Below are 10,482 nucleotides of genomic sequence, written 5' to 3'. Positions count from 1 at the left end.
TCTGCATTCCCACCAGCAGTGCACAGGTGTTCCTTTTTCTCCACATCCTCTCCAGCACTTGTTGTTTGTTGATTTGTTGATGAAAGCCAGTCTGACAGGTGTGAGATGGTACCTCATTGTTGTTTTGATTTGCATCTCTCGGATGATTAGTGACTTTGAGCATGTTTGCATATGTCTCTTGGCTTTCTGAATGTCCTCTTTTGAAAGGTGTCTATTTAGGTCCTTTGCCCATTTTTTGATTGGATTGTTTATCTTCCTTTTGTTGAGTTGTATGAGTTCCCTAAATTTTGGAGATTAGGCCCTTATCAGATATGACATTGGAAAATATGTTTTCCCACACAGTGGGTTTTCTCGTTGTTTTGTTGATGGTTTCTTTTGCTGTGCAGAAGCTTTTTATTTTGATGTAGTCCCATTTGTTCATTTTCTCTTTAGTTTCAAGTGCCCTAGGAGCTGTATCAGTGAAGAAATTGCTTCGGCATATGTCTGAGATTTTGTTGCCTTTGGATTCTTCTAGAATTTTTATGGTTTCCCGTCGTACATTTAAGTCCTTTATCCATTTTGAGTTTATTTTTGTGTATGGTGTAAGTTGGTGGTCTAGTTTCATTTTCTTGCATATATCTGTCCAATTTTCCCAACACCATTTATTGAAGAGACTATCTTGGCTCCATTGTATGTTCTTGCCTCCTTTGTCAAATATTAATTGAGCATATTTGTTCGGGCCGATTTCTGGGCTCTCTATTCTATTCCATTGATCTATATGCCTATTCTTGTGCCAGTACCAGGCAGTTTTGAGAACAGTGGCTTTGTAATACAACTTAATATCTGGTATTGAGATCCCACATACTTTGGTCTTTTTCAGGATTGCTGTAGCTATTCGAGGTCTTTTTTTATTCCAGATGAATTTTTGGAGAGTTCGTTCTAGATCTCTGAAGTATGCCGTTGGTATTTTAATGGGAAGTGCGTTGAATTTATAGATTGCTTTGGGTAGTATGGACATTTTAATGATGTTGATTCTACCAATCCATGAACACGGTATGTTCTTCCATCTGTTTATGTCTTCCTCTATATCTTTTTCAACGTCCTGTAGTTTTCTGAGTAGAGGTCTTTTACCTCTTTAGTTAAGTTTATCCCTAGGTAGCTTAATTTTTTTGGTGCGATGGTAAACGGTATTGTTTTTAGAATTACTCTTTCTGAAAGTTCACTATTGGTGTATAGAAATGCCTCAGATTTCTTGGGGTTAATTTTGTATCCTGCTACATTGCCAAATTCATGTATTAAGTCTAGTAGCTTTTTGATGGAGTCTCTAGGGTTCTGTATGTATAATATCATGTCGTCTGCAAGTAAGGATAGTTTTACTTCCTCTTTTCCAATTTGAATGCCTTTTATTTCTTCTTCTTGCCGAATTGCATGGCTAACACTTCCAGTACTATGTTGAACAGGAGTGGTGAGAGGGGGCATCCCTGTCTTGTTCCTGTTCTTAGGGGAAACGGTGTTAGTTTTTGTCCGTTGAGTATGATGTTGGCTGTGGGCCTGTCATATATGGCTTTTATTATGTTGAGGTATGATCCTTCTACTCCCACCTTGCTGAGAGCTTTTATCAAAAATGGGTGTTGAATTTTGTCAAATGCTTTTTCTGCATCAATTGATTGGACCATGTGGTTTTTTTCTTTCAATTTGTTTATGTGATGTATCACGTTTATTGATTTGCGGATATTGTACCATCCTTGAATCCCTGGAATAAATCCTACTTGGTCATGGTGTATGATCTTTCTGATGTACTGCTGGATCCGATTTGCTAAGATTTTGTTGAGGATTTTGGCATCTATGTTTATGAGGGATATTGGACTGTAATTCGCTTTCATTGTGTTGTCTTTACCTGGTTTTGGTATTAGGGTGATGCTGGCTTCATAGAATGAGCTTGGAAGTGTTCCTTCCTCTTGAATTTTTTGTAGGAGTCTGAGGAGGATAGGTTTTAGTTCTTCCTTGAATGTTTGGTAAAACTCCCCTGTGAAGGCGTCTGGTCCTGGGCTTTTGTTTGCTGGAAGCTTTTTGATGACTGCTTCAATTTCTTCCATAGTTATTGGCCTGTTGAGATTTTTAGATTCTTCCTGATTGAGTTTTGGAATGTTGTATTTTTCTAGGAATTTGTCCATTTCCTCCAGGTTGTCTAGTTTGTTGGAGTAGAGCTGTCCATAGTATTTTTTAACAATCATTTGTATTTCTGTGGGGTCTGTGGTTATTTCGCCTCTATCGTTTCTGATTCTGTTTATATGGGTCCTCTCTCTTTGCTTCTTGGTGAGTCTGGCTAGAGGTTTGTCAATCTTGTTTATCCTTTCAAAGAACCAGCTCTTGGTTTCATTGATTTTCTGTATTGTTTTTTTGGTCTCTATGTCATTTATTTCTGCTCTAATCTTTATTATCTCCTTCCTTCTGCTCACTCTGGGTTTTTTTTGTTGTTGTTGTTGCTCTCTTTCTAATTCTTTGAGATGTAGAGTTAGATGATTTACTACCATTTTTTCTTGTTTTTTGAGATAGGCCTGTAGAGCTATAAACTTCCCTCTCAGGACTGCTTTCATTGTGTCCCATAGGTTTTGGACTGTTGTGTTTTCATTGTCATTAGTTTCCAGGATGTTTCGAATTTCTTCTTTGATCTCATTGGTAACCCAATCAATATTTAATAGCATGCTATTCAGCTTCCAGTTGTTTGAGTATTTAGGGTTGTTTTTATTGTAGTTTATTTCTAATATTATGCCATCGTGGTCTGTGAAGACGCTTTTTATGATTTCAATCTTCTTGAATTTGGGGATACTTTGCTTGTGACCCAATATATGGTCTCCTTTTTGAATATGTCTTATGAGCATTTGAGTAGAATGTATATTCCCTGGCTTTGGGGTGAAGTGTTCTGAAGATGTCTGTTAAGTCCATCTGATCTAGTGAGTCATTTAGGATGGCTGTTTCTTTGCTGATTGTTTGTTTAGAGGATTTATCCAGTGTTGTCAGTGGTGTATTAAAGTCCCCGACTATGTTGTATTGTTGTCGATCTCTCCTTTGATATCTTCCAGGAGTTTTTTTATGAATTTGGGTGCTCGTGCATTGGGTGCATATATGTTTAACAGAGTTATATCTTCTTGTTGTATTGATCCCTTTAGTATTATGAAGTGGCCTTCCTTATCTCTTGTTATGGCCTTCACTTCGAGGTCTATTTTGTCTGATATAAGTATTGCTACCCCAGCTTTCTTTTCCTTTCCATTTGCCTGAAAGATATTTTTCCTTTCACTTTAAGTCTGTGTGAGTCCCTTCTAATGACTTGGGTTTCTTGTAGACAGCAGATGTATGGGTCATGTTTTTTTATCCATTCAGCCACTCGATGTCTTTTGTTTGGAGCATTTAGTCCGTTTACGTTTAAAGTTATTATTGAAAGGTACTTGTTTGTAGCCATTTCTGTTTTTTTGTGGCTGTTTTCTTTCTTTTCTTTTTATTTCTTATTTTTATACCAGTCCCTTTAGCATTCCTTGCATTGCTCGCTTGGTGGTGATAAACTCCCTTACGCTTTTTTTGTCTGTGAAGCTTCTTATTTCCCCTTCAAGTTTGAATGATAGCCTTGCTGGATAGAGTATTCTTGGATTCAGACCTTTGCTTTGCATCACTTTGTAAATTTCTGTCCATTCTTTTCTGGCCTGATGTGTTTCTGTTGAGAAATCATTTGACAATCTAATGGGAGATCCCTTGTATGTAACTTTCCGTCTCTCTCTTGCAGCCTGTAAGATTCTCTCTTTGTCCTGAACATTTGCCATGGTAATTATGATGTGTCTTGGTGTGGGTCTTTTCGGGTTCACCTTGTTTGGGACTCTCTGGGCTTGTGTGACTTTTTTCTTCCCCACCTCAGGGAAGTTTTCTGATATTATTTCTTCTAATAGGTTTTCTAATCCTTGTTCATCCTTCTGTTGTTCTGGTACCCCTATTATTCGTATGTTGTTTCGTTTCATGTTGTCCCAAAGCTCCCTTAGGCTCTCCTCCTGTCTTTTAATTTTTTTCTCCAATTGCAGTACATTTTGGGTGTGTTTTGCTTCCTTGTCTTCTAATTCACTAATTCGGTCCTCCGCTTCTCCTAGTCTACTGTTGATACTTTCAATGGAGTTTTTCATTGCAGCTATATCACTCTTCATTTCTTCTTGGGTCTTACTTAAGTTGTTGATTTTTTCATCTGTTTCTTCTAGCTTCTTCCATATGTTATCGATTTTTTCATCTGTTTCTTCTTGCTTCTTGCAGAGGTTGTCGATTTTTTCCTCCATTCAGTTTATGCACTCTAGGACCCTTATTCTGAATTCTTTGTCTGTCATGTTGCATGCCTCTGTATTACTTAGCTGCTTTTCTGGAGAGTCCTCCTTCTCTTTCCTTTGGGGGTTTCTTTGTCTACCCATGTTTGATCTCACTGACATATCTATACGTTGTGTCGTTCAGTGGTTGCTCCCTTGGTGGCAGTGACTCCTTGGTCTGTGGTTGCTCTTCGGGTGGTTGTGGTAGCAGCTGCTCTTCAGTTGGCAGCAGCTCCTCTGGTGGGTGCTGTTCACAGCTGTGGTGGCTCTTCTGGCTGGTGGGGCGAGGTTTCACGTACAGCTGCTGTTCCTCAGCAGAGGGTGTTGGTGCTCAGGAGGTTGCTGTTGCTTGGATCTGCTGCATTGATTTAAAGGCACAAAATACAACACAACAAGGCACCACGTACCAGGCACTATACACAAATATATTCACGATATTAATAACCCCCAAAAAAGGTGACCACCTGAATTAAGAGAATTAGGGGATAAGGAAGAAGGAAGAGATAAAGATAAAAGAGAAAAAAGAAAAGAAAAGAAATGTAGGGACCAAAAAAAGGAGTGCAAAAATGAAATTGGGAAAAAGGAGGGGGGAAAATAAAAGCGAGAAAAGAAAAGAAAAGAAAAAAAAAGAGCGAAAAGAGAGAATGAAGTGGAAGAGGGGAAGAGACTTTTTTATATGAGGAGAATACTCCTATAGAACAGCCATTAATCCCAATAAATTCCAGCAACAGCTCCCTGGAGATGAATGCAAACTAGAAACAACCAATAATATAACGATGAAAATAGAATGGAGAACACTAATCTCAAAATAAAATAAAGAGAAAATAAAATGGCACTTTAAAAAAAATGGTAAAATGGTAGCAGTAATAATACTGGTTAAAAATAAGAAGGTAGTAATTAAAAGGGTAAAATCAGGTGATGGAAAAAAGAAGAAAAAGAAAAAAAAAGAAAAAAAAGAAAAAAAAAAGAAGAAAAAAAAAGAAAAAAAATTGGTTTCTTAGTGAAAAGGTGAAAAAAGAAAAAAAATTGCAGTAGTAAAGGTCCTTCGGTTCTTCTATTCTTCAGTGTGGCTCTCCTTAGACCTGCCAGGTATTCAGGAGAGTGTTGAGTTTCCCTGCGATACACTGTTCCTCTGTGTTGTAAACCACAGTCCTTATTTTAAAGCAAGCCGCATTTGTTTCCCAGACTGCCTTATTTTGTGTTTAGCAAAGAGTCAGTTTGTGGGTCAGACTCTGGGTGGCAGTGTTCTGGGGCTGGCCTCTGAGGCTATAGGGCCTCTCTGTCCAGTGGAAGCTCACTGCCCAGAGCTGGCTGCCCAATAGTTAGTTACTGGCGCTGTGTTGTTGCTGGGATTGAAAATCCCTCCCTCTCTAGCTTATTCTTTTGGGACAGTGACAGTTTCCTCTTTACCTGTGTGTCAGAGTCCCAGAACATGCAACTCTTTCCACCTCAACAACTGCAGCCATGGGGAGAAGAGGGCGAGTATGCATGGGGCCATTTTACCGTTCTCAGGAGAATCTCCACTTTAACTGCTTTCATCTCTACCGCAGAGCAGAGCGCCAGAGATGGATTTTCTTCTATTGTTGCCCACTTCAATTCTGAGTGCCCAGGCTCTCTTGGCAGGATGGCCCTCCTCAGTGGGTGGTCCCTCTCTGGGCCCGTTGCTGAAAGAAGAGCAACTGAGAAAAGGGGACTGTGTTGCTGAGGGACTGAGGAGAGTCAGGTGCTCTCAGTCTTTTGGGATACCTCATTGTGACACCATATCCAAGGAGGCTGAGCAGTAAAGGTCTGGAGTTGCAACTCTGTTTTACGGAGAATGTCCTCTCCCTTAGAGCAATGGACTCCTAATCTGGAGGCGGTTCTCACAATGCCTGTCTCCCTATCACCTGGCCTCTTTCCAAAATGGCTCCTTTTTCCCCACAAGGGAAGAGATACCGGGTGTGTGTGTGCCCTCTTTGCAAGGACCCTCAAGGGGTCTGCGATACGTCGATGAGTTTCTACCTGGCACATATGTATTTCTGCTGTGTATATACAATGCCAAGAACTGTTTGGATGTCTGAATCAGCCTGGCAGAAGCACTGAAAAAACTGCACTGTGACCGATTCTTGCCATTTTTCCAGGATTTCCCCAGTTTTAGCACTGAAAGCGTATATCTTAGCAAGGTCCTCATTCTCAGGGCAATTAGGATAGGTGTTCATGGTGAAGATTAATTTCATGGTCATCTCGAGTGGGCTACGGGGTTCTGGGATTACACATTATATCTGGGTGTATCTGTGAGGGTGTTCCTGGCTGTGACCGACATGTCACTGGCTGACTCAGTTTAGCAGACACATTGCACTCCCGTGAGATTGAGCTCAAACAACCCGCTGAGGATCTGAGAAGAACAAAAGGCCAGGTAAGAAGGATCTGACCCCCCCTGTGTCTCATGGATTGAATGGGGACATCTCATCTCACCTTCTCCTGCCCTCAGACTGAAATTTACATAATCTTCTCCCCTGGTTCTCAGGCCTTTGTAGTGAAATTGAGTGGCAACACCAGCTTTCCTGTCTCTGTAGCTTAGTGGGCAGCTCCTGGGACTTTCCTGCCTCAGTAATCAATAACCATGTGAGAGCCTATTTTATATATCCAGGGTGGAGCAAAAGTAGCTTAACAGTTGTTCATGTGGAAAAGAATACCATGATTAATAAATAATAATACAGGCATAAACTCTGTGTTTCCCATACTCATAGCTGTAAACCTGCCTGTGCCCCATCCGTGTGTTTCTGAGTCAGGACAGACGGAGCCCAATGACAGAGCCGAGGGAATCAAGCCCGCCTTAGGGTGTCCTTACTTTCCTACTGCAGGAGTTACAGTGCTGAAGGCAGAGGATCATAGGACATCCCCCATTGCTGTGTGGGACAAAGGTAACAAGAAGATCACAGGATGGCTGGGGTTAGGGCGATCCAAATCCTGCCCTGCTCAGGGACCTCGGGCAGAGCTGGAGATTGGTAATTCTCCCTCAACCCCTTCTTGATCCCGCTCTGTTGGGAGATGCTTACTGGCACTTCCAGAAAAGGAATTATCCTGACACAATCAACATTGATATAAACAGTAAACATTCTTTGTGTCCCACTTAGGAATGGCTCAGCATGCAGCTAATGAGACTCTACACAGCAAAGGATAACAACGAAAGTACCTTTCCCAACTACAGGCCCTTGCTGACCCCTTGCGGCCTTAGATAGTGCATACCGAGCACCATGCTCTGCTCCTACTCCTGGCATCCCTCCCCAGCTCATGACCAGGGCCCGGGCCCCTCTGATCCAATTCATGATCCTTTAAAGTCCGCCAGAAAGGCTTATGTTGGGCAAAGATGTGTCGCCCATGGTAAAGCCTTTCTTCTTTGAAAGCAAGGATATACCTTCGCACAGACCCCAGTCCATTTTGAGATGTGTCAACAGCACCCTCTCCTTAATGGTTTCCCCACCTTGGTAGGAACACCTTGGAACTTAGAGGGGATGGAAGCCACCTTTGATGCCCAGAGAAGACCTCTGACAGAGCATGGAACTATCGACTCCCCACAGGTCTCTGGGTAATGAGAATCCCATGGAGCTTGGCCTAGAGGTTAGCTCATGTCAGCTATCCACAAACCAGTGAACCATGACGATCAGGGTTGCTACCTTCTGGGTCTAGTTCCACGGCTTCTGGTTTAGCAGTGATGGCAACTAGAAAACGTCACCTGTCTTCTGTGCTGACAAGGGTAGGTGTCTGAGAAAATTGCAATGTCAGTGACTACCCAAGTCAAAGGTATTGAGAAGCTATGGACCGGGAGCTAACATCAGGCCCCTGTCCTCCTGAAGTGTACACAGCCCCTGTCCCCTGAAAACGTATAACATGTCCTTTTTCTTTCCATTTTTTTTTCATGGCAGTTATTTTTTAAAAATCTTTATTGTTGAAAGTATTACATATGTCTGTTTCCTTCCCCCCAGCGACCCTTCCAGGCCACTCCAGCTCCCTTCCCCAGGCCCTGACCACCCCCATTGTCTGCTTCTGTGGGTTGTGCATACATTCACACAAGGTCCTTGGTTGGTTATGTCTCAGCCATCACCCACTCACCCTCCCCTGCCTTCCCTGTGAGTTTCCACAGCCTGTCCATGCTTCCATGTCTCCGCCTCCATGATTTTTAAATCAATGTATTTTGTTCATGAGATTCCAAATAAGAGTGAGATCACACGATACTTGTGTATTTCTGGCTTGCTTATTCCCTGAGCATAATGCTCTATAGGTCCACCCATGCTTAGCAAATGAAAGAGTTCTTCCTTTTTTTCTGCTGAGTAGTATTCCATTGTGTCAATGTACAGCAGTTTCTTTGTCTTATCCACTCACCTGTTGATAGGCACTTAGGTGCTTTCCAAATCTTAGCAATTGTAAATTATGCTGCTATGAATATAGGGGAACGTATATCCTTTCTGATGTGTGTTTTGGGTTTCCTAAAATATATTCCTAGAAGTGAGATGGCAGGGTCATATGGGAGTTCCGTTTTCAATTTTTTTATGGACATGCCATTTTGTTTGTCATTATGGCTGCACCAGTCTGCTTTCCCATCAGCAGTGTGCTAGGGTTCCCTTTCCTCCACAACCTTGCCAGCACTTGTCATTTGTCGATGGTACCCATTCTGACAGGAGTGAGGTGATTCCTCATTGTCCTTTTAATTTGCTCAGTGTCCTTTTGGTTTCTGGTGTGTTGAAGGTGCTCTTTACATATTGACCTTTATACTCTACGTTCATATTTAGGGTTTTGTAGTAGCTAATAATTAGATTTGCCTCATAATTTTTGTTGAGTTCAAAGATCCATTTATTTGACTTGTGAAGAATAATTGATGGTCATTCCCTTTTTGCTACTTTCTAAGCACAACAAAATGTAGTTTGTGTAGACGTTATTCCTCAATTTCTTCTTTCAACAGATATTTACACGTGTGCCTTCTGAGTGCTAAGTACGAGAAACACCATATTTTATTCAGCAATGAGTTTTGTGGTAAAGACAACAGATATTCAAGGAAAAGAAAGTAAGTACTATTATGCACAAGAATGTTGAGAAGGAAAATAAGGGTGGTAATTTAGGCGGAATCAGTGGGGGCACTTGAAAACGCTTTTATTCATAAAAAATCAAGGGAACCAAGGGTATTAGCTAAATCTTGAATGTTGGGGATGTGGCAGAGGTGCGTAGATCTCGAGGGAATATTTTAGACCCAGAATATGTGAATGGCTCTTATGGCTGTCACTTTGTATCAGGGCCCCTGTGTGGCAGAAATTTTATTGGGATTTGTTTACAAAAGTAATACCAAATTTTCCTTCTGAAGTTGTTTATGTGCATCAGTTACTATCCCATCAGTTATGTTTACACAGCCAATTTGACTTTGGGACATCAGCGAATTTAAGCATTTATGATAATGAAAATGCTACATTTTAAAATGTTATATTCATAGACCCATTTAAGTACAAATAGCTGAGTGATGTAAACATACGATAGATTATGTAATGATTCTATTTCATAATAGAAGAGATGAAATCATTTTAAACTGTAAGCAAAGAATGCAATTCAAATGGAGAATTTTTACTTCTGGCATTTTAACCGGAGAAGTAATAAAAATAATACAAACTATAAGTAAAATAACAAATCACTCTGAACGAATGATTCAATACTTTATTTCCAAGCTAGTACACACTTGTTGACCACCTGGGCACACTTTAAAATGAATAAAAGCTGACAATGCAAAAATGAAGAGAGGGCAATGCATTTAATCTCTCATCATATGGGAGACATGTAAAACTTTGCTTATTTCTAGGGGGCATTTGCATAACTTTTAATAATCAATATATATGGCCCACACTTTTTCCTCCACCTGAGTGGTTTCCTGAGTCCCCACCCCATCTAATTAGCAGCTCCAGCCAAGCTGTTTGTAGCAGCTTTTCCATATGCATGGCCTGGCCTGGCTCAGGCTTCAGACTCTCTAACACCTATCAAACAAGCAGCACCTGGCATCAGAAAAAAATGTTAAAAACAACCCAAGATCCAGCACTAGCAGAAATCTGCATTGCTTCATGCTGGGTCTCTCCAGGGCATTTCCAAGCCCAATGAAAATAGCAGCTGGTGGTGGGCACGGTTGGAAGGTGCTGTGCCCAGCTTCACA

This window comes from Myotis nattereri, assembly GCF_964212035.1.
Source record: "Myotis nattereri genome assembly, chromosome: Y".
Lineage (NCBI taxonomy): Eukaryota > Metazoa > Chordata > Mammalia > Chiroptera > Vespertilionidae > Myotis > Myotis nattereri.
This window is presented reverse-complemented; position numbering follows the sequence as displayed.